A 19891-nucleotide genomic window follows, 5' to 3' on the forward strand; every position below is an offset into this window, starting at 1 on the left:
ATTCTTTGGTTATCATCTTCTCATGATGGAATACGCACATAGAAAAAACACAGAAGTTAATGTTTACTTTTTGGATGCTTTATTGTCAAGCAAAGAGAACTGACAGTTTCATGGTTAAGTGCCTAGAGTTGTTTTTGGCTTTGCAGTTGTTGAATTAATCACTGCAAAGCTAACTAATTGTGTACCTTTTTAAGCTTCCCCCCCGTCCCCGTTAATGAAAGGGAGATATTTAGCTCTTTCTGACTTTGGAGTCGGGTTATCCCATTAACTGCTAGCAGCAAGCCCTTCAGCTTTTACTTTTTTGAGTTATCTCAGGAATCATTCTTCTAGGACATGGTGAATTTACTTACTGATCCAGTTATTTATGACTGTCAGTGCCCGTGCTATAGAATGGGCAGAGGCATTTTAAAACACTTTTAAAAATTGTGTAGAAAACACTAGCTCCTTAATTCTGAATTTACAGATGTTACTGCTATTGTTTTGATTTGAGACATTATCTTGATGTCTTACTGAGATGTTTCTTAGCCAGAATTTAGAGTTTCAAGGGAATTTTTCTTTTCAATTTTTTTTCATCCTTAAATGTTAGACATGGGCAAAAAATTATAAGAGTCTCATCTTTATAGCATGCTGTGCATCAGGGTTGATAGAACTGCAGCCTAGTTACTCCCTGCTTTTTTTTTAAAGAAAGATGAAAAAGTCCTTGCGAAGATTAACTTTATTTCTGGCAACATTTTCACAGAATTTTATTATGGCAAAGACAGAATCAAAGGATGAATGGACAAAGTTGGGATATTTGCCATTTGGTTGTTTTTTCTGAGGCTGTGTAAGCTTTTTTTTTAAATAAAAAATGAATATAGAAGGCAGTGTTTCCCACAAGAGCACCTTCACAGATTTAGCGTTAAAAAGTGCATTTTAATTCAAAGACACTGGTATGTTTCTTGAGGAAACTGCTTTCTTTTGAAAGTAGTAATCCGACAGGTATATAAAGCTGTAATGATAAATATGATTATTATTTGTGTTTAGCGTTGTTAAAATACATGATTTATTTTAGTGCGTGTTCAGATTAATGTTATTTATTTAAGATATCAAACTTATTCTGCATTTTAAATACCAGTTTCTTGGCTCCTTAGTTCGCTTTTTTATGTCAGCTGGCTCATTTCAACTCATAAACAAAGGTTTCACTTCAAGAACGCTTTATAATTTAAAAAAAAACCCCTGCAGTTGGAAATTTTGTATATATAACTAAACTAACAAGTCTGTGTATTGTATGGGAGAGGCTCTAGCGATATTATTTATCTTAGGATCCACATTATTGAAGGCAGGACTAATAACAGTGAATCATGGACACCGTATATTAATGTAGTCCACTTTCGGCACTATATAAATAGTATTGTAAATACACACCTGCAAAGTGTCTGCAGTTATATGGTCATCACACAGAGCCCCTCTGTGCTCTCCTAAGTACATATCTCTGCGTGTATCACATCTTGCTAACCAAGGCAGCATACTGCAGCTGCTGTTCTTCTCGAGGAGGTGTCTAGAAAATGAACGCTGCGAAACCAAAATTTTGGGATGGCTTTATGCAGAACACATGGGTGTACTGTTACTCGGTCTTTTAATACCCGCCCGGTCCTTTTTCCTGCGCAGGGCTAGCCGCACAAGATGAGCTGGGTGTCGATCTGAAACGTAGGCTGGTCGTCTGAGTGGGGCAGAAGGCAAGGTCTGGCTTAAATCAGCGGGAGCTTTCTTGGCCCTCCCAGAGGGGGACGTAGTGAAGGGCTAGTCAGAAAAAGCCATTATTTCTCTCAAAAGTCTAAAAAATGTGGTGACTACACTAGCAGCAGGTTCTTTAATTTTCATCTGCTGCAGTAACAAGACCCTGCTCCTAAATTTTTCCTTTATTTCATCAGGCAGCCACGCCGACGCTGTCAGTTCCCCGGCTGTGTTTGCATACCCACATTCAGGGTAGCCCGAAATCTAAATACGTGCTGCTGGGTGCCTGCGGTAGCCGAGGCTCTTTCCCTGTGTTGCGCCTTGGAGCCTGTTCAAGGCCATGGTGGGAATCCTGGGCTGCTTGCAGGGCCCGATCCTTCCGTGGGGCTGAAGAGGCTGCTGGCCCAGGGGAGACCAGCGCATCCCCGGGCCACCTTCGCCCCGAGCAGCGCCTGCCCCTCCGTGGTGGCCCCGCAGCGTCCTTTGGAGGACTCAGGCAGGCTCCCATCCCAGGGATGCTCCTTTGGGTTTGCCGGTGGCAGCTACCGTGCGTCCGGGAGCGTGGCGGGGAGCTGGATGCTCAGGCGCCTGTTGGATGTGCAAAGGCGGGGTGAGCGCCAGATTTGGGGCTCCCCATCCCCGCCGCGGCCGCTGCTGCTGGCTCCGAGGTGTCCCTGGGGAGGGAGGGGAGCCCCTGCCTAGCACCTGGAATGGCAGAGGACAGGAGAGACAGGGATCTCCTTTTTAAAAGGAGGGGTTTTTTTTCTCACCCCTATTCTTTATTCATAAACCTAATGCAGTTCCACAATTCCCAGACATGTAAAGCTGCAGGGCTTTTTTTGTTTTGTTTAAATCTTTCTGAGCCAGCCAAATTTTTGGGGTTGGCACGAGGTACAGCCAGTACCCATGGCCTTCCAGGGCTTGCTTGGTCTAGAAGTCTGCAGATGTTTTCTGCTGGATCTGGCTCTTAATGAACAAAAAAGATTTTGGCGTGCTTATTTATTTATTTATTTTCAAGGGGAAAATGTGGTTTAAAACGTTGGTAATTATGTTTTACGTGAACTACTCAGACTTTATGCCACTGTATGGGAAAATGAATGCTCATCAATTTAAAAAAATGTTCTTTATTCATAAAGCATTCATATTTAAAGTGATCTGTTTTTTTTCCCTACTTAATGAAAACAGGGTTTGAAGAGCGTTACAAATAATTATTTTTTTTTAATTACATATAGTTCTGCATCAGAGTTCTTGAAGACGGCCCACTGTGATCCTCTGGTGAAAATACCAGGGCTTTTCAAAAGCTTTTTAATTATCCATTCTCCTCTCTTCGCAATATACACATAGTGACTGAAAAAAGAAAAAAGAAAATATTTCAGGAGGGATCCACCTACAGGTGTGCATAGGTCAAGCACATACTTCTCATTCAGAATGATTATTTTTCTTTTCCAGCTGTCAGGTAGTAAGTACTTCTCACCGTCAAAACCGAGCTCGCTCGCCTTTACAGAGGGAAGACTTATCACAAAGCTGCAGTGCATTTTAATCAAGGTTCCCAGAGTATTTTACAAGAAGTAATTGCCTCTTAAGGACAGAATGAAGTGTTATATCCATTGTACTGGTGGGTGAGCCAAGGCACAGGGAATCTAAACAACTGCAGTGCTAGAGTGAGCCAGTGGCAAAGGCGTGAACGGAGCTCTGGTGCCTTCGCTCCTGGTGCCACTAAGATCCATCGCCCTCCACCCGCCAGTTTTCATCTCTTCTTAAATCAAAATTTTTCAGACATTGACTTTTTTCTTACACATTATATGGCAAGTGCTGTACTTGCTCTGAAGTTGAGGTAAACCTGCGTGTGAACGTGCTCTTGTTGTGTGTGTTTGCCAAGCGTGAAGGCCTGTGGCGGGACTTCCATTTACTTCTGAACCTCATGTTTTGCTGCTGCCCTCTGTGGCTGCTCTGGTAGACCATTGGATCATCCCCAAAATAGCTCCTGTTGTGTTTGTTACTGATGTATCACCGCAACGTGAGTGACAGAAAGAATTCCACTTTTCAGCACAACAGTTCACTCACTAAATGGTTCCCCAGCATGATACATGCTCTGTCTTGTATTTAATTATCTTGTAATTATCAAAGCAGTAATGAAGTTGTGCATAAGAAGTGTATAGATCAATAAAAACAACTCAAAATTATGAAGGAGCACTGACGGGCTATGAGCCCAGCTGCTCTTCGGATGTTAGTTTCTATTTTTCTGAAAAGCTTTTGACTTTTTTTTTAAAAACAAAGTCAGAAAAAGGGATTTAAAGTTCTTACTGTTTATTCCTAACCGACGGTGATCACGCATACGTTCTCAGTGCTTTGAGAGAGGCGGTGTAAGCGCTAATGAAAGTTTGTATTGGAGTGGCCCCTAAGAATATGATCATTGTTACAAATTTATTAACACCATGAAAGATTTCCTGTCCTAAAAAGTGTGCCAGCAAACGTCATAATCCTGAGCGGGCAGAGCCATGTGGTAGGTTTGACTGAGCCCCTTTGACAATTATATCATTTATTTAACTGTCTATCTTTAGAAGTTGGGAGGCTAAGCTTTGGTTTCAGAGGCATGCTGAAACTCTCGCGCTGCATGCACTGTGAGGGCAATGGAATACCAGAGTGCTCGCTTGGGCTTTAACTACTAAATAATGTGGTTGCACATGACACAACAAGAACAGAGGTATAATCCTGCCCTGTGAAGCAGGTCACATGTTTCAGGTTCTCTCTGTAATGTATGCAAAGTAGCTGCTTAAATCATTACGAGTGTGTAAATCATCTTCTTCATAAACAATACCATCAAGGTACAGTCAGGCAACATGTCTCTTGTGGGTTGACTGGAGCTGGAATTTCTTTCAGACGTTGAGGAGGTACGTCAATGCATGTGAAGCAGATTCATCTGTTGCTGCAGTGTGGTCTCTGCAATGCTTTGGATTTCTAAGATGAATATTGCTAAGGCTGTCTTCTTCACATTGAAGTGCAGAGAAAGGAGGAGGATGTGAATGAGGCAAACGCACCCTGTATGATCTGAGGCTTCCATGAAAAATTGGCTCCTACTTTTTCTTCTGGCTTTGTAAGTCATGCAACAGATACTCGTTTATTCCTCTGCATGAGTTTAGTAAGTATTCGGAGCTCCAGTTACTATGTATGTAGTGCATTTGGGGAGGAAAAGATTTGTTGAGCAGCGTATTAGACTCGTATCTTCTGTTTTAGCCATTGTTTCCCCATATAGGTTATGATACTGTTTTTTCCATCTTTCTTTAACATGCCAATGTACTTTCTGTAACTCCGAAGCAACACTCCACGCCTCTTTAACGCAGTCCTCAAAGCTGACTAGTTCAGTGGCGAGTGAAACTGAAAGCGAGACCTAATCTTGTTAAGAACCCTGCTCTACTTCTGGATAAAGTATAAATATGTGCCATTATTATTTCTAATAATTATTGGAGTTCGTGTTTTTTTGGTAGGTGGGGAGGGGTAGGTGCACTATATGGTCACCTCCCCACCCCCAAATGTTGTATTTTGAATTACTTTAAATAGTTGTTTGGGATGTCTTTATTACAGTGAATCATGTTTTTAATATCTGCTTTAAACACACGTGTGAGTTCATACTAAGGCAATGGAAGCTCTCTTCCCTTTGCTGTCGTGTAATGCTTCTGCAGTGAGTAAAATGCCCCTGGTTTATAAATACAGCTAGACCTGCTATGCAGAAATCCTTTCCCTCGAACGTATAAGGGTCAGATAATTTTGGTTAAAAAGTGAATGCAAAGATGGTGACTCCATAAATGCAGTGTATACTTCTTTTGCTCAGAGATGCTGGCTCTGAGTTACAATTACCCAACATCAATTTTAGAAGAAATCCCAGTGAAATGGCGCTGGGAGATGTACTGGATATAGCTGAAGGTGCTGGCAGCGGCCATCTGGTCTACAAGCGCTGCTGAACCATCACTTTTCCTACTTCCTATGTCGGTGCTGTGTCCTTTAGTGGTGGGAAGAAAAACACAACCAGCACTCATCAACTTTCAGCGCATGTGGAAACAAAGCTAAAAGAGCAGGGGCATCCCCAATGCATTGGCAATTTGCTAAGCGCCTGAGGGCTGCATCTCATTTGCATTAAAAATGCGTAGATTGCTCCTGCCTTTATCTTGGCTACGGGGACGTGGCTAGTGAAGGCAACAGGGCCCCAATATGGCTTGTTTTACCTGGATCCAAGTGGTTTGGATCTGGCTGGAGCGCCTCATGACGGGACATGCCGTCGCCCAAGGGGCTGTTGCGCTGCTCGGCGCAGCTGCTCGGCTGCACGGCGCGTTCCTTGCCCCGTCCGCAGCGGCGGGGCCCGGTGCCACCGCTCCCGGTGCCCTGGCATCTCCGGGCCTCCCAGGTGGGACTGGGTTACGGTACCCACCTCGGGTAGCTGATGTGTTTGTAAAAGCTAGATGGGCTGGTTTACGCCAGTGCTTTTCCAGGCCTGGATGGAACGCTCCTCGGCGGTGCGAGGAGGCTGCGGGGTTCTGCAGAGGGGTGGGTGAATCAGTGCCCTGCACAGAAACCCTTTTGTGTTCTTCAACCAGTTTAGTAGTGAAAGACAAATAAATAAAAAAAAAAAAAAGGGACATCCCCCCCCCCCAGCTTGTGCCTTTTCAATAGAGATAACTGTTATCTCTTATAAAAGTCTACATAAGTGTAAGTAATTGCCTGCTCTTGGCTCTGGTACAGTGGAAAAGCTGTGATCAGCAAACTCTTATTGTACTGTGCATGTAAGGGGAAGTTATCGGATGATATGGGGACGTGTTGGCATTAATGCCTGTACTTCTGTCTCCCCTGCCTTATTTACACTTTCCAAGCCTTTAAAGACTTAATAGTGCCTCGTACCACGTTGACTTTGAGTGAAGAAAGTTTTGCTGGGATCGCCCTTAAAAAAAAAAAAAAAAAAAAAAAAAGAAGAAAGAAACGCCACCCCAGCTGTACTGCTGTATCAGTCCGGCTTCCTTTGTTCAGCGTTTGAGTTCTGGGTCCGTGTCGTGAACGAGCATCACCGATAAGCGCCGGCTGCGGGGCACAGCGCGGCACCGGGCTGCGGAGGGAGGGAGGGAACCGGGGGTTCCCCCTTCCCGCCCGCACCTCGGCACCCCCTAACAGCACGTTTGGCGGGGGCTGAAAGGGCTCTGTGTCTCTGTGTGTGTGCGTCGGGGGTGCAGGGCTGCGGGTCACGTTTGCAGTCGCATGAAGCTTTACGCCGCGTCGCTGCCTCGTGTGTCTGTGCGTGTGTGTGCGTGTGTGTCCGTGTGCCAGCGCTGGCTGCCTTATCGCAGGAAGTGTTGCGGAAAGCAGTTGCTCCCTCTCTCTCTGCCCGGTTCCCAGACCGCGGTGATTAACGACTCTCCCCCCCCGCTCTGTCACTCAAGTGCTGGGCAGAAAACAGCAGTCACGGCTGTCCCACTCCAGCTGCAGGGCAATCCTCCCTCTCTCTCCTTTTTCCCTAAATAAACTTACATAAAGCCCTTAGAATGAATACAGTCTTTTTTTTTTTTTCTCTTTTCTCCTTTCTTTGCCTTTCCTTCTGAACGCCTTCATATATATATATGCACATATAAAAATTATATATATGTGTGTGTGTGTATTTATAACCCCCCAAATTCTGTTCCACGTTCTGCAGTGATAAGCCTGACCTGAAGCAAGTAGAGTTTTTCCTGTTCATAGGCTCATCCTTTCTAGGATACCTTTGGAAATCACTTTGTTGACCTCACTTTATGGGTACTTTATTGTAAAAAGGATATGAGTCCAGTCAGTTTGCTTGGAAAAAAACCCCAACTAAACCCAACACTCTAGACTGAGAGGGAGATATCACAATAAAGCGATTTTTTTTTCATACAATCATTTTGAAATTGTCTCATGACATTTCATGAAAAAATCCTGTCTCGAACTGCGATTTTTCACTTGTACTATTAAAAACTCATAGAATGGAGGTCTGAAGATATTTGCACGCTTAGATACTGTGTAGTATCTCAGTATATAGAATGGGTATTCCAAGAAGCGCAGAGACCAGCATTCCCTTTGGAAAATTAATCCTTTAATACATTTGTTTCTAAATTGTGGTCTGCAGACACATATAATCATAGTATCATACTGATCTGCAGTATCATCTCATCCATTTAGGGGTTTTAATTAAAAGTTTGATGTGAAGGCTGCATGGTGGTTCCCTGTTACATTTGAAGTTTGACAGTGGTCCATGATGCAAAAATTTAGGAATGTTCGTTCAGGAGAATTATGGTCCTAGTTCATTACGTTTTGCTTTCATTTCATCCTGTAATTTTTTTCCTCTCTTTTCAAACATGATTAAACCCAATGAGAAAGGAAATATTTGAAGTGATTTGCAAAGTTATTTGATTTTTGTAAAATTACATGGTGTGATGTGCTGTATGTGCCAAACTGCAGACAGACTTTCAGCTCATAAATTAAATACACTTTTTTTGTTCTGGTTGAAACCCATTGAGACTTCTGCCAGTTAGGTTTTTCTCTTCTGTGATCATCATGCATAATAGTCTGATGTTGCAGATACTTGCAGGAGCATAGCGAAACTGGTAGCATCATGTATGTGGTTTGATTTTTAATGTATAGCATATTAAAGCATATTTTCTATCCCTAAAGATGTTATATGAAACTACTGCAGTATATATTAAAACAGTCACTGGACTTCTAACTAATCTAATATGAATAACAAAGGTACATAATAATTAATGCTTAAGAAAAAAAATCCTTTTTAAAAATAGAAAACCCCATATTTTAAAATAAAGGACTTAAATATTTACCGTTTAAAAGTAAGACTTTCAGATTATGGCCTGTGTTAAGGTCTAAGTCTATACAGCTTGATGTACTGTTTGATTGTGTTTATTTACCTATTTGCTGCCAAAATTTTAAGTAAAGTCACACCACAATCCTGGTGGAAATGGCTAGCTAAACACCTGGAACCAGTTTGTGGAAGTGATTAAACTGGCTTTTGCCAGAGGCTTCCTCTGCTGGTGCAGTGACACTATTTTCTCCATTTTACATTCTGCTCAGTGACTCTCAATTTTCAAAACTAAGATTACCAGGAATTGGGAAGAAAAAAAATAAAGGCAAAAGAACGCTTATTTTCCTTTTCTATTCTATGGATGAAAATAGACTGCGAGATGATGAAATCTGTTACTTCTAGAATGTGATAAACCAAAACAATTAGATGAACAATTGTACAGTGAACAGATCACATGTGTAATTCTTCATTTAAATTAGTTTTAAATGCAAAACAGGTTTTGTAAACGTCTTTTTTTTTTCTTTTTTGTATACCTCAGGCATCATTGAACTGACGAGCAATACTTTAAAGAGGTTTTTAATGATTTTAAATTTAATTTCAGCTTTCATAAAGCATAAAAACTTATTATCTAGTAAATATGGAATGAAATCTGTAATATGTATCAACATAAAAACGTGTAAACACAAAAGGTTATCTTAAGCTGTGTAACTGCTTAATTAAGTGCATATAGATATGATGTATACAAGCTACTATCCGAAGGAAGGCTCCTTCGATAAAACAACTACATTTAGTTACAGCTGACATCTTATTATTTCATGAGTTGTCACTTTTCAGAAATACAGTAAAAATATAAAAAATTTCTTTTAACCTCATTGTATGTGTATGTTGAAGTCTTGGCCTGCTAATTTAAATCATCATTAAAACTGGTGATGTATAAGTCGCTGCAATTAAAGTCTGTATCTGTGTAAATAACCTTGAGTGCAAATAATGCAATTAATTTGAAATATGCCATGTACCTGTTCCTCCTTGCTCTTTGAGGAATTTGGCACAAACCCACAATATTTCATTAGATCAGTATTGTGTTGCATTTATTGGATGGTGTGCAGCAGAAATGCTAAGTGCTTCTTTTTTTTGTTTCAGATTACATAAATGTTTTTCTGTTTTCCGTATATCTCCTAGTAAGAGTAATGTATTAGGACAGGTCGATAATATCTTCTTCCTTCTGCTTTCTGAAATTCTGAGATGATTTTTGATCCTGATCTTCAAATTCTGGGACCTGCAGAGGGTCGGGCAAAATTATGTATGTAACATGAGTGAAAATGCCGGGGAGGATTGAGTCCAGCCTGGAGCTCTTAATATCTTGAGCAAAGGCTGTGGAAATAAGGATGTATGTTCGTATTCATTAATTATAGGGCATTATGAAAATAAGACCAAATCTAGAAGACTTCTTGTAATTAATCATGAGGTTTGCTGGAATAAAATCTGCCTCTGACTTCTCCAGTGCCTCTTGCAATAAAGGCTGGAAGATACTATCGGACTGAATGACCAAAGCTTTGTGCTCAGCCTACCCACGGGGTAAAACAGTGCCAGGTGAAGACCCCGGACTACCAAGAACGAGTATTCAGCTGAGAACTATTAAAAGAAAAAAAACCTGAAGTTGTCACAGCTGTGTCCTTTTAAGGTCAACACCAAAAAGACTCTTGTCAAGTAGACAGAGGGAGATGACTTACTGATGTAACCCGGGGCAAAAGAGATAAGCAATAAAAATAGTGTTATATTTCTATTTGATAGAGTGACTTATCCTGACAGCTTATAGAGAGAACCAAGCAAAAAAATGCACTGAGTTAGTTACTGTGACAGTGAAGCTGATAAATCACATGGAAATTTGATTGTGCCAATTCCACTGGGTTTTGGAGCCTGCATTTTGCTATTTTTAATAAGGACTTACGTAAATTGGTCAAAATATGCCAGAACTTAATTTCACTGAAATAAAACTTCTTGAACTACCCGGTAAAAAGGTAAACATAAACTTATAGTTCATTTCTAATAGTGTTGTTCTTTATTAGTAGCTTTCAGATTCAGACATGGGGAAAAAATAATAGATTAGACTTTCAGCATGGAAGCGGGCTTTTAATTTTAGAGAAGAGTATGCCAAAGACAGGATTCTCACTCGTAGAAGGAGGTTCCCTGGGTGGAAGGGGAATGTATCGCTTGGTGTGGACCAGCTCATCACCTTTACATCTGGTTTCTGTAGGGTATGGCCAGTTTTTGTGTGCATTTTAAATATGTTTATAGTCAATGCGAACTAATAACTGCTTTTCTAGCTTGAACTCCTGTGTAACACAGCGCACCAAATTCCACCCAGAGCATAGCTTCTGCTGTGTAATACAAAAGCTGAATATCATTAGCATATCTTACAGAAGTATAGTTTCAAAGCATTTTAATGACAAGGAAGGCATTATAATCCTCCCCTGCATGTTATTTAATGAATCCGTTTGCTTGCAATAATGATTTTACTTTTCTGAAGACAGCACTTACATTTCCTGGCAGATAGAGATTGTTTTCTCCCAAAATATTTTTTTTTTTTCCCTCTCCCTTTTTTTTGAAAAGTCTTTTTAACCACTCTCTCCTTTATGGTATGGCTTATTTTCATTCACCCACACCGTTTCTGATGGTTTTGCTTTCCCCCTACCCTGGCCAGGAGGACTGCGGGCATGCAGGAGCCGGGTTGCACGGGTGGGCGGCAGGGCTTGCACTGCACGCAGCCTTCTCGTGGTCGGGCAGACCAGATGTACGGCCTCAGCCGAGGACTTTTAGCACGGTGAACTGCCTAGTAGCACTTCTGGGGTGAGGAGCAGGTAATGGCTCGATTTGGACTCTGCTGGAGGTTTTTCAGGCTTGTGACCCTTTCCTGGTTTGCGTGGGACTAGCACTAGTGCAGTTCCAGCGTTGGTTGAATTTGCAGGCAGGGAGACGGGAGCTGGGCTGGAAATGTTCTGGGGAACACTTTCCAGAGGACAAGTCAGCTTTTTTAATCCAGGCCTGAGCCACCACCAAAAGGGACAGTCCGACCGGGCTCCTGCCAGCCCCCGGGGCACGAGCAGGGCGTTGTTGGCCAGAGCAGGGAGCACAGGGCATGGGCGCGCAGGCGGTGGGTGAAGGGGAGGGCAGGGCTCCTCTGGGGCCCATCATGAAATTGCACCCTCAGATCCCGGCTACTGGATTTGCCCCGGCATCTTCTGCTTGACTCGGTGACGAGACTGCTCCCACCGAGAAGTGTCACGTTGAACTCTGTCAGGGTCACCCTCTCCTCCGCGCTGTACGTACTTAACGGGTGAAACCTTGAATCTCCACGTTTTTCACGAGCAGAAGCAAAAACTCCAATATCTTACCAGGGAAAAAGGAGCTTCGTGTGATACGTCAGGCAGAAATGAGATGCTGGAAAGGCCTGCCAAATCGTGGATTATCGAAGAGCCCTGGCTATAGCAAACAGTATGTACCATAAATAAATACATGTTTAAATGCATTTCAGTGTAGCAAAAGGAAAAAAACAATAGTGGTATATTGCGCTATTGTGGAAAAAGAAGAAACTTAGAGCAAATGGCCTAGTGTTTACACAGCTAAACCAAAATAATGTGTGAGGGTTGGTCAGGCCCAAATGAACCCCGTAAAAAGCTTTTTAGGAATTGTAAGGTTTTTGTTGGTCAGTTTGACCGCATAAGGCTTCTCTGCTTAGCCATCTGTTGCCATCTCTGTTTTTGCACTGTGAATTATGTGAAAACAGAGGTGTTGCAACAAGCTAGGGTGATGGGGTGGCTCCAAGAACAAGCAAGGAGACTGGTAGCATTCTGTCCTCACTGAATTGGAGCAGAAGTTTCCGTTTTCTTCAGTAGAGAGAGCAGCAGGCATCACCTTTTATCTATTTGATTTCATCCAAATAGATTAAATTCAGTCGAAAACCGCAACATTCAGAATTTTAACAAGTGTTTTGTCTTGGGGGGGGGGAGCAATCATTTGTCGATGACCGGCAAAGCGTAGTCTCAAACTGCCTGAACTCTCTCTAGATACACCCTATCTATAGACCTCAGTCCCACTCAGACTTTGTGTACAATTTACTGAAAATAACTTTACCTATTTTTTTTTTTCCCTGTTAAATGTAGCTCTGCTTAGATTGTTCTGGCAAAGCATTGTGGGCAACCCTGGGTATGTCTTTCGTGAACCCATGTAGAAGACTCAAGAATTGCCTTCTCATTGCCTTTCTAATGACTAAACTGCCTTTAAAATACAAAAAAGAACTGTACAATGCCTGTTTTGGGTATGGCACAGTCACACATATAAATGACTAGTAAGACAGAAAGTAAAAGTTGCTTCTTTTTAACAAAAGCTTTGATACTGGTAATGCTACAGTTAATTTCCTTCTGCCCAAGTAAGAAAGATTGCATATCTTGTGAGGTGGAAGATACTGTCTTTTTAAGACTAGTGTCTTTAAGGGAAATGCAGAAAGTCACTATGAAAATAAATATTTTTTTTAAAAGGGTAGAGACAAAGATTAGCCTTTTCTACATCAGCTTTTGAGGAAACAATGCCCTTGGCATACACATTTTTAAGGAATAGTGATAAGGCTGTGCATACCCTGAAAAAGTGGATTCACGTACATCGTCCTGAAGTTCTGTGGGAATTGGGAGCAGTAGGTAGCCCTTTGAACATCAACCACCGTATGTAATCCCTTTTGTAAAGTGACCCACCTTCATCCTAAAATTAGGTAGGGTTTTTTTTTTGCCTTGACTGCGTCTGGTGGAAGGATGTTTCATAGCCTCACTGCTTTGTCAGTTAAAACCCTTCCTTCTTATTTTCAGCCCAAAGTTAATCATGGCTAGTCTATTTGTTCTTATGCCAACATGATCCTAAGCTTTTCCCGCCCTAATGTTTGCCTGCTGCTAGCAATTGTGTTGTTAGTCTAAATGAGCTGCGCTTTACTTGCTCATATAGGGGAGAGTCCCATCTTCCGTATCTTCATTAATTTCAGTTAAAATTAGCCTTTCTTGAACATTATAAATAGTTTTCTTAATGCAGTGGCACCTGTGACATATACAGTGACATTATTACTTACCTGTTTCTGCTAAAATTCTTGTTTGGGACATCATAAGACCCTATGAAGTGTGATTTAGATTGGTTTATAATTGTGGTCAACTACTATTTTTTTTCCCACTTCTTATATCATTTAGAGTTAATAAGATGTCAGGGATTGTTATTTCAGAGCGTGCTCTTTTTCTTAGTAATTTTTATTCCAACTCGTAATACAACTCTTCGACAGTTTTCTGTATGATATCTCAGTACTTCTCTAGCTTGAAGATGCCACAAAACTTTATCATCATGCAGCTTCCTTGGTACTATCTGTATAAACTCACTTGAGTATTTGTCTTGTTAGATCATCCGTGATGCAGCTGTTTGAAATGAGACTTTAGACTCTGGTGGACTAGTTCAAATGGAAAGCAGTGACTTGAGAACAAAGTAGTAGAGTTTGAGTCTCTGCCTTGTCATTTGGCCTCAGGACCAGGCTCACTTCTTGATGAGTGTTAGAAAACCGGTATAAACATAGCCACAATATGGCTCTTTTAGAGTGGGAGCGGTTAGTGCATGATGCTGCTCTTCTGAGGACACAAAGGAAATTAAGGGACATTTCCCAGTCCTTGGCTACTCTTTTAATGATCTGCTCTTTTATTTAAGAAAAAAATAAATACATAAAAAGTGAAATAAGAATGAGAAACTGGCTTTATAAACCAAAGCAGAAAGCATCTCTTTAACACTGCCAAAATGTGGAGTGCTTCTAGGACGCATAAGCCAGCAATGAGCAGTTGCCGTATCTCTCTTGCAGGTCAGGCACCGCAATCCTGATCTGCTGGATGGCGCATGTTGCACTTCGTCTGGTCGCTTGGGTTTCTACTGATGGAGTCCAAAGTGCGTAGGAGAATGGTGCCAAACCAGATTTTCTGATGTGTAGTCAGGATGTTGCCAGCGTGTGCATTTGGAGCTGGGAGCTGCAGAAGTGTATCCCACAGTTTAGATGGACCCACAATCTGATATTGGATTTTTCTCATGTAGCAAAGCAAGTAAATGCCAGGCTGCCAGCCTCAGAAATGCTGTCTTGCCACAGTACCTCATGCTGATAGACTGTTGTTGATTAATCTTTTGAGTATTCTTTGGGAATTCATTTTCTATCAGTGCATTTTAATAATTTTCTCACTTTAAGCCTTCTATATTTATAATTACAGGAAGCAGTTCAGCTGACAGTGAAAAGAAATCCCTGCATAGTGCTTTCTTGTGGGTCCACTGTTTCTAGCTTGCACAGCATCGCTGTGGCAGTGTGAGCTTGCACAATGGTCTTCCTTTGCTCATCTTGATGCCTAAACCATTGATGTTTCCTCACTATTTCAATCTCAGTGTTCACATGCCAGCTTCAGGACAGCCTATTTCCTTTCTGCCCTGTTCAAGGACCAAATGGACTTGCGGTGCTGTGAATTCAGGGCAAAATGTAGGGATTTACAGAAAGTGATAGCAGCTGGTTACCGGTTTAAAGGACACAGGTTAACTCGAGGGGCCTGCATGTACAATTAAAAGTGCGTACTTGCCACGTGAACAGAAGTCCTAGACTTTGTGCACTCTTGCTGTAGCTAAAAGGTGATATTTTTTCTGTTTTTTCAAGCCTTTTATGGAGAATGTGAGCAAAATCAACAGGTACAACAATGTTCCTATTGTTTCTATTCTCCACACCTGTCTTTAAAGAAAAGAAATAAAGAAAAAAGGATGTTTCTTTAAATCCAAACAAGTCTTAACTCTCTCTAACTGTGATGAGTGAACCACTGGGTCTGCAGCACGCAGTCTTTATTCCACTACTTGCTGTAGACTTGCTGTTTCTCAGAGTTTCATATTATGTTTTTGTTGGTGATTTTAATATTTTCAGGAAGTTTCTGAAGTCCAGTTTCTCTATAATGCATCGTCCTCCCCCCCTCCCCCCCAAATCTTATGTCTCATTCTTCTGTATTTCCAGTGATTTACAGTCATGATTCAAATTGAAACATAATGAGACATTAGGCATTGATATGTCAACTGTTAGAAAGACGCAAGGGAGATGGTAATTTTCAGTAATTTTAGAGACTAATCAAGTGTGTGTATGTTGCCCAGATTACAGTGTACTGTAGAATTACACAACTGCCCTTTAGCTCAGGTGCCAGTAGCGTTCCAGGTAGACAAAGTTCAGTTTGGGCTAAAGAAACCACTTTTTTTTTCTTCTGAGATTCGCAGTGTCGAAGCCTCCACTGCTTCCCACATGGGAGCTGAGGAAGGGAGAACCAGCCGGTCTGTGCGGACGCGGCGATGCAGGCTCACAGCACAGGCGTACCTGCAGCACCGCCGGTGCCATCCGTGCTGTGGGAGCGCGTTGCTCTGCTCGCTAACAGCGCTACCACCTCCGTGCCCAACCTTTAATTATCCCTGATGCTGTGAGCATAATACAGACTTATTTGCGGGGTTGAAGTGAGACAAGCATGCCATCTTGTGAGCAGGCAAAATGGGAACAATATGTAGGTTCTGCTGTGCGCGGATGAAGAGCGAGTGTTACCAGCGTAGATGTTGGGCATTTTTGTTTCAGAGTCAAAGGAGATCCAGAGCTGCAAGAATTTGGTGTGTAATAGGATGGGAAATCAAATCAATGCTTTAGATCTGGGAGTCATAAAGAGTAATTCCTTTTCTATTAATGGGCCGAGACCTATCAAGATGCTGTGGGATTCAATGATTTAAAAGTTTGGTTTTTTTAAAAAAAAAGGACAACTTGAGTCTATGTTTGGTTTGAACAGTAGATTCTCATGCTGGAGAAGACCCAAGTACCAGCTACTTCACGAATACATGACTTCTGTTTATTGCACTCTCTGTGCTTTATGTCATGTATGCATATATGCGTTCATCTTGTTATCTACATACAAATGGTTATATGAAGGTCTTATGGCATTAAGATTTTTATCTGTGTGATCTTGGGCTGTTCTCATTACTCACGAGAAGCCACGGACAAGTTATGAAGATCATTTCTAATTCCTCTCATGTATTCTTTCAATACATACTGCTTAACAAAAGAATTGTTTAAGAGATGCTTAAATTTAATTGAGTCTGATTTCATCTCTGTCTTCTTGTAAAGCAAAGCATCTTTACAGCATAAATCCAGTTGTACCAGATTTCAGGGGCTAAGAAATTTATAGCTAATATTAATCCCTAAAAAATGACTATATCTATTGTGAAACATTCTCTACAGAATTATCACAGTTTTTGGGTCCTGTATCAGTTAATCAAGTAATTTTAGAAGCTGGATTCTCTCCTGACTGCTGATGGTACAAAGATTGCTTTTGCAGCCTTATGTCTTGTGGTTTATCAGATCAAACTGTTACAGGAGTAATTATTTACTCTTGAGTAGTCCCATTTTGGGAAGAATCTGCCCGCTGATGTGCGGATGAAACATTTATCTCTTGGGTTGTTTGAAATAACAATTGTGGATGTTCTGAAGCTGTTCCTAGATTGGAAAATTAGAAGCAGCCCTAGCTCAGATTGATTGGCATGGGGAGAGCAAACAGCAACAGATTATTGATTGGGCAGCAGCTAGATGAGCAGGATGACATGATCTCTACTCAGCCAACTGGCTTACATTTGGCAGTCCTTTTATTCAGTTGTGGTTATCTTGCCCCATCTGTGTTGGACTCTCAGTTTCTCCACCTAATTGGCTGTGTTAATTTGTAGCCCGCACCTTCAGATCTCAGGTACATCCCAAATTCCTTTGCACAAGTTGCAACATTACTTCAAAGAAGGTGCTGTTGTAGCCTCTGCAAATAATTTTGGGACTTTTTTTAGTCTCCAAGATGCCAGTGAACCCAGAAGTTGTTTTAGTAAGTTGATTTCTTTATAAGTGAAAACACGGCAAAAGCTTTCCGTTTTGTGGGATATATCCTGGTACAACAGATCAGCCCTACAGTGTTGCGTGATATTTCTTAAAACTGGTGAGGTACCGGATTGGGAATTGAGGTGGCAAGAAGGCAGCTCTGAGGAGGAAGACAGGAGCAATGCGGTAAGGCTCGCTTGCATATAGGGGATTTTTGAGAATGGAAGTATTGGTGTAGTCTGTGGTTGTACCTCCATGTAACATTTTTTTTATAGAAAAGTTCTTCTGGATATTTTTTAAAGGAACATTTAGATGTACTATTGATGGAAAAGAGATACAGTTAGTGTCCAACTCATTTCAAATTCTGTCTTCAGTGGGAAAAGCAACTGTCCACTTCTGTTAGTTTTCTGCAGACTGCATATTTCTACTCAACTCCTGCCAGTAGTTTTAGTGCCTGTCCGTACATTGCAGTGTGGACATTCTGCAACCTGTGTTGTCCTTGTGTTTTTAGAAATTACATATTTCAATCTCAGGAAAAAAAAAATCAATTTTAAAATCTTTTTTGTATGTGTTTTGTGAACCTGGCAGATTGCCAAGGTTTAAATTGAATTTCCGATGTCTGTATGGTCGAGGCTGACGTGAGGGCTTTTGGCACTACCCTTTCATGCAATAAAGAATCAAAGCCAGTAGAGTAAAAAATCCTCTATCAAAAGCTGAAAGCTAGATTCATAAAATCACTTATGCAGGCATTATGAGATTTTCCCATGGAAAGTTTATGTGGGAGTTGGGCAAAAACTGATTCAAGAACGGCATTATTTGCACTATATATATTCATCCAGCAGTCAACAGGCTGACGCTGGCACCCCTTGCCAGTTTTAAAGGAATGCCAGCGCTCCCTACATGAAACTGCTGCAAAGCCACATCAGCAGAGTCTCGAGGAGTCTCCTTATTCTGCGCCCTCCTGCCCCATTTCTGACCAGAATTGAAATGGGTAAAACAGCAATTGTATTTCTCAATGAATATGTGGATTTGATTCTTATGGATATCTGAAAAATGCTTCTCTGTTTTAAAGCAGTTTCATAACAAATCATTACGGTGGATACATTGCAAGAGTAGCCTTCTCGTCGGCATTTCACTTCATTCCTCAGCTTAAGACGACACATAAGTAAGAGATAAAAAGGGCAAATAACAGACAAACCACTCACAGAGAATCCATTTGCATTTGCTTTGGTCTTTTTTTTTTTTTTTTCATTTTACTTTCTTTTGTTTTAAGAAAGTGGCTCAGTGTTTCTGAGTCTGCACCATATGATACGTGCTGCAACAGAGAGTCTTTCCTAGTTAATAGGGATGATTCCAAAGGCAAGGTAAATTCACCACTGCTTTGGCTGGAGCTAATATTGGGCTGCAACATCAGTTCTCTAATTTCTGACAAATGGCCAAGATTTCTTGAATAGGCATGGCTTTCTGTTTTGTGTAGGGAACACACAATCCACTCTTTTGTTGTGGTTGCCACTGCTGTTGTTTCTCCCCCATTCACAAAGGAGAGTGGGGTTATTTGTGCCGAGTGGAAAATCAGTGCCAAAATTCTGACTCGTTTATATTTAATGTGATGTCAATTTTTGTGATAGCCATAAAGAGTATAAGAGATTTTGTAATGCGGATCCCCCTGTATCCTGACCTCCAAGTCAAGAGGGCATGTCGGTGATGAAAGTTTTATCTGTCATTGGCATATCAAGATGAGAGCTTAGTGGATGATTCAACCCAAATGTATAGAAACTGTTTATACAGAGATTGCCAAACACTTTCCATTACTTTTCTTTTTATCTAAATTCTTGAATATATTACTAAATAAAATAGTCTGTGTTTGGAATGTATGGCTGTGGGATATATGGAAACTCACAGCATGTGGGGGGAAGAGTTAGAATAGGGAAATATAATAGTTTTGTAAACTTTACGTGAATATAGGTACATCATATATAGACTCAAGATTCAATTTGCTGATCAAAGCATCCAAATAACTTTGGATTTAATAATGTCAGCAATGAATGCTAATATATGGAAATTGAAAAGCATGGAGCAACAATAGCTAGCCACGCTTACCAGTATTACCCTGCAGCATGTAGATTTACATTTTTTTGTTTTGTTTTGAAATCACAGTTTGGAAAATGTGTGTTCTTTTTCCCTTCTCCCATACTTCTGAATGTGGGTTCTCCTGAGCAAGCTTAGACAAGATTCAAGCTAAACAATAGGGCAACATCAGAACCTTTGAAGGCTCAGTTTGGATAGGTACCCAAAGCCAAAGTCTGCTTTGATGTACGTGGGCTCAACTCCTGTTGCCCTTGGTTGCCCTCTCTTACCATTGTAACTTGTGTCTGGAAACCCTTGCCAATTTTTTTCTAAATAAAAAAAAAAAGCCATTTTTGCAAACTCATGTTCATCTTGGTTCTAGT

General features: G+C 41.2%; 1 protein-coding gene across 5 annotated transcripts in view; it reads left to right on the forward strand.

Moving 5' to 3' along the window:
* TRPS1 (transcriptional repressor GATA binding 1) overlaps positions 1-19891 on the forward strand; it is a 215607-nt gene that overhangs the window by 13587 nt on the left and 182129 nt on the right. The window contains exon 1 of one of the 5 annotated variants that reach the window (XM_054817087.1): positions 11995-12013. The exons of the other annotated variants lie outside the window; for them this stretch is intronic. The gene's annotated coding sequence lies outside the window, so the exon portion shown is untranslated. Of the gene's footprint in view, positions 1-11994; positions 12014-19891 lie in introns of those variants that run through there. 5 annotated transcript variants of the gene reach the window in all.

Source organism: Grus americana, chromosome 2 (assembly GCF_028858705.1).
Source record: "Grus americana isolate bGruAme1 chromosome 2, bGruAme1.mat, whole genome shotgun sequence".
In the NCBI taxonomy this organism is placed as follows: Eukaryota; Metazoa; Chordata; class Aves; order Gruiformes; family Gruidae; genus Grus; species Grus americana.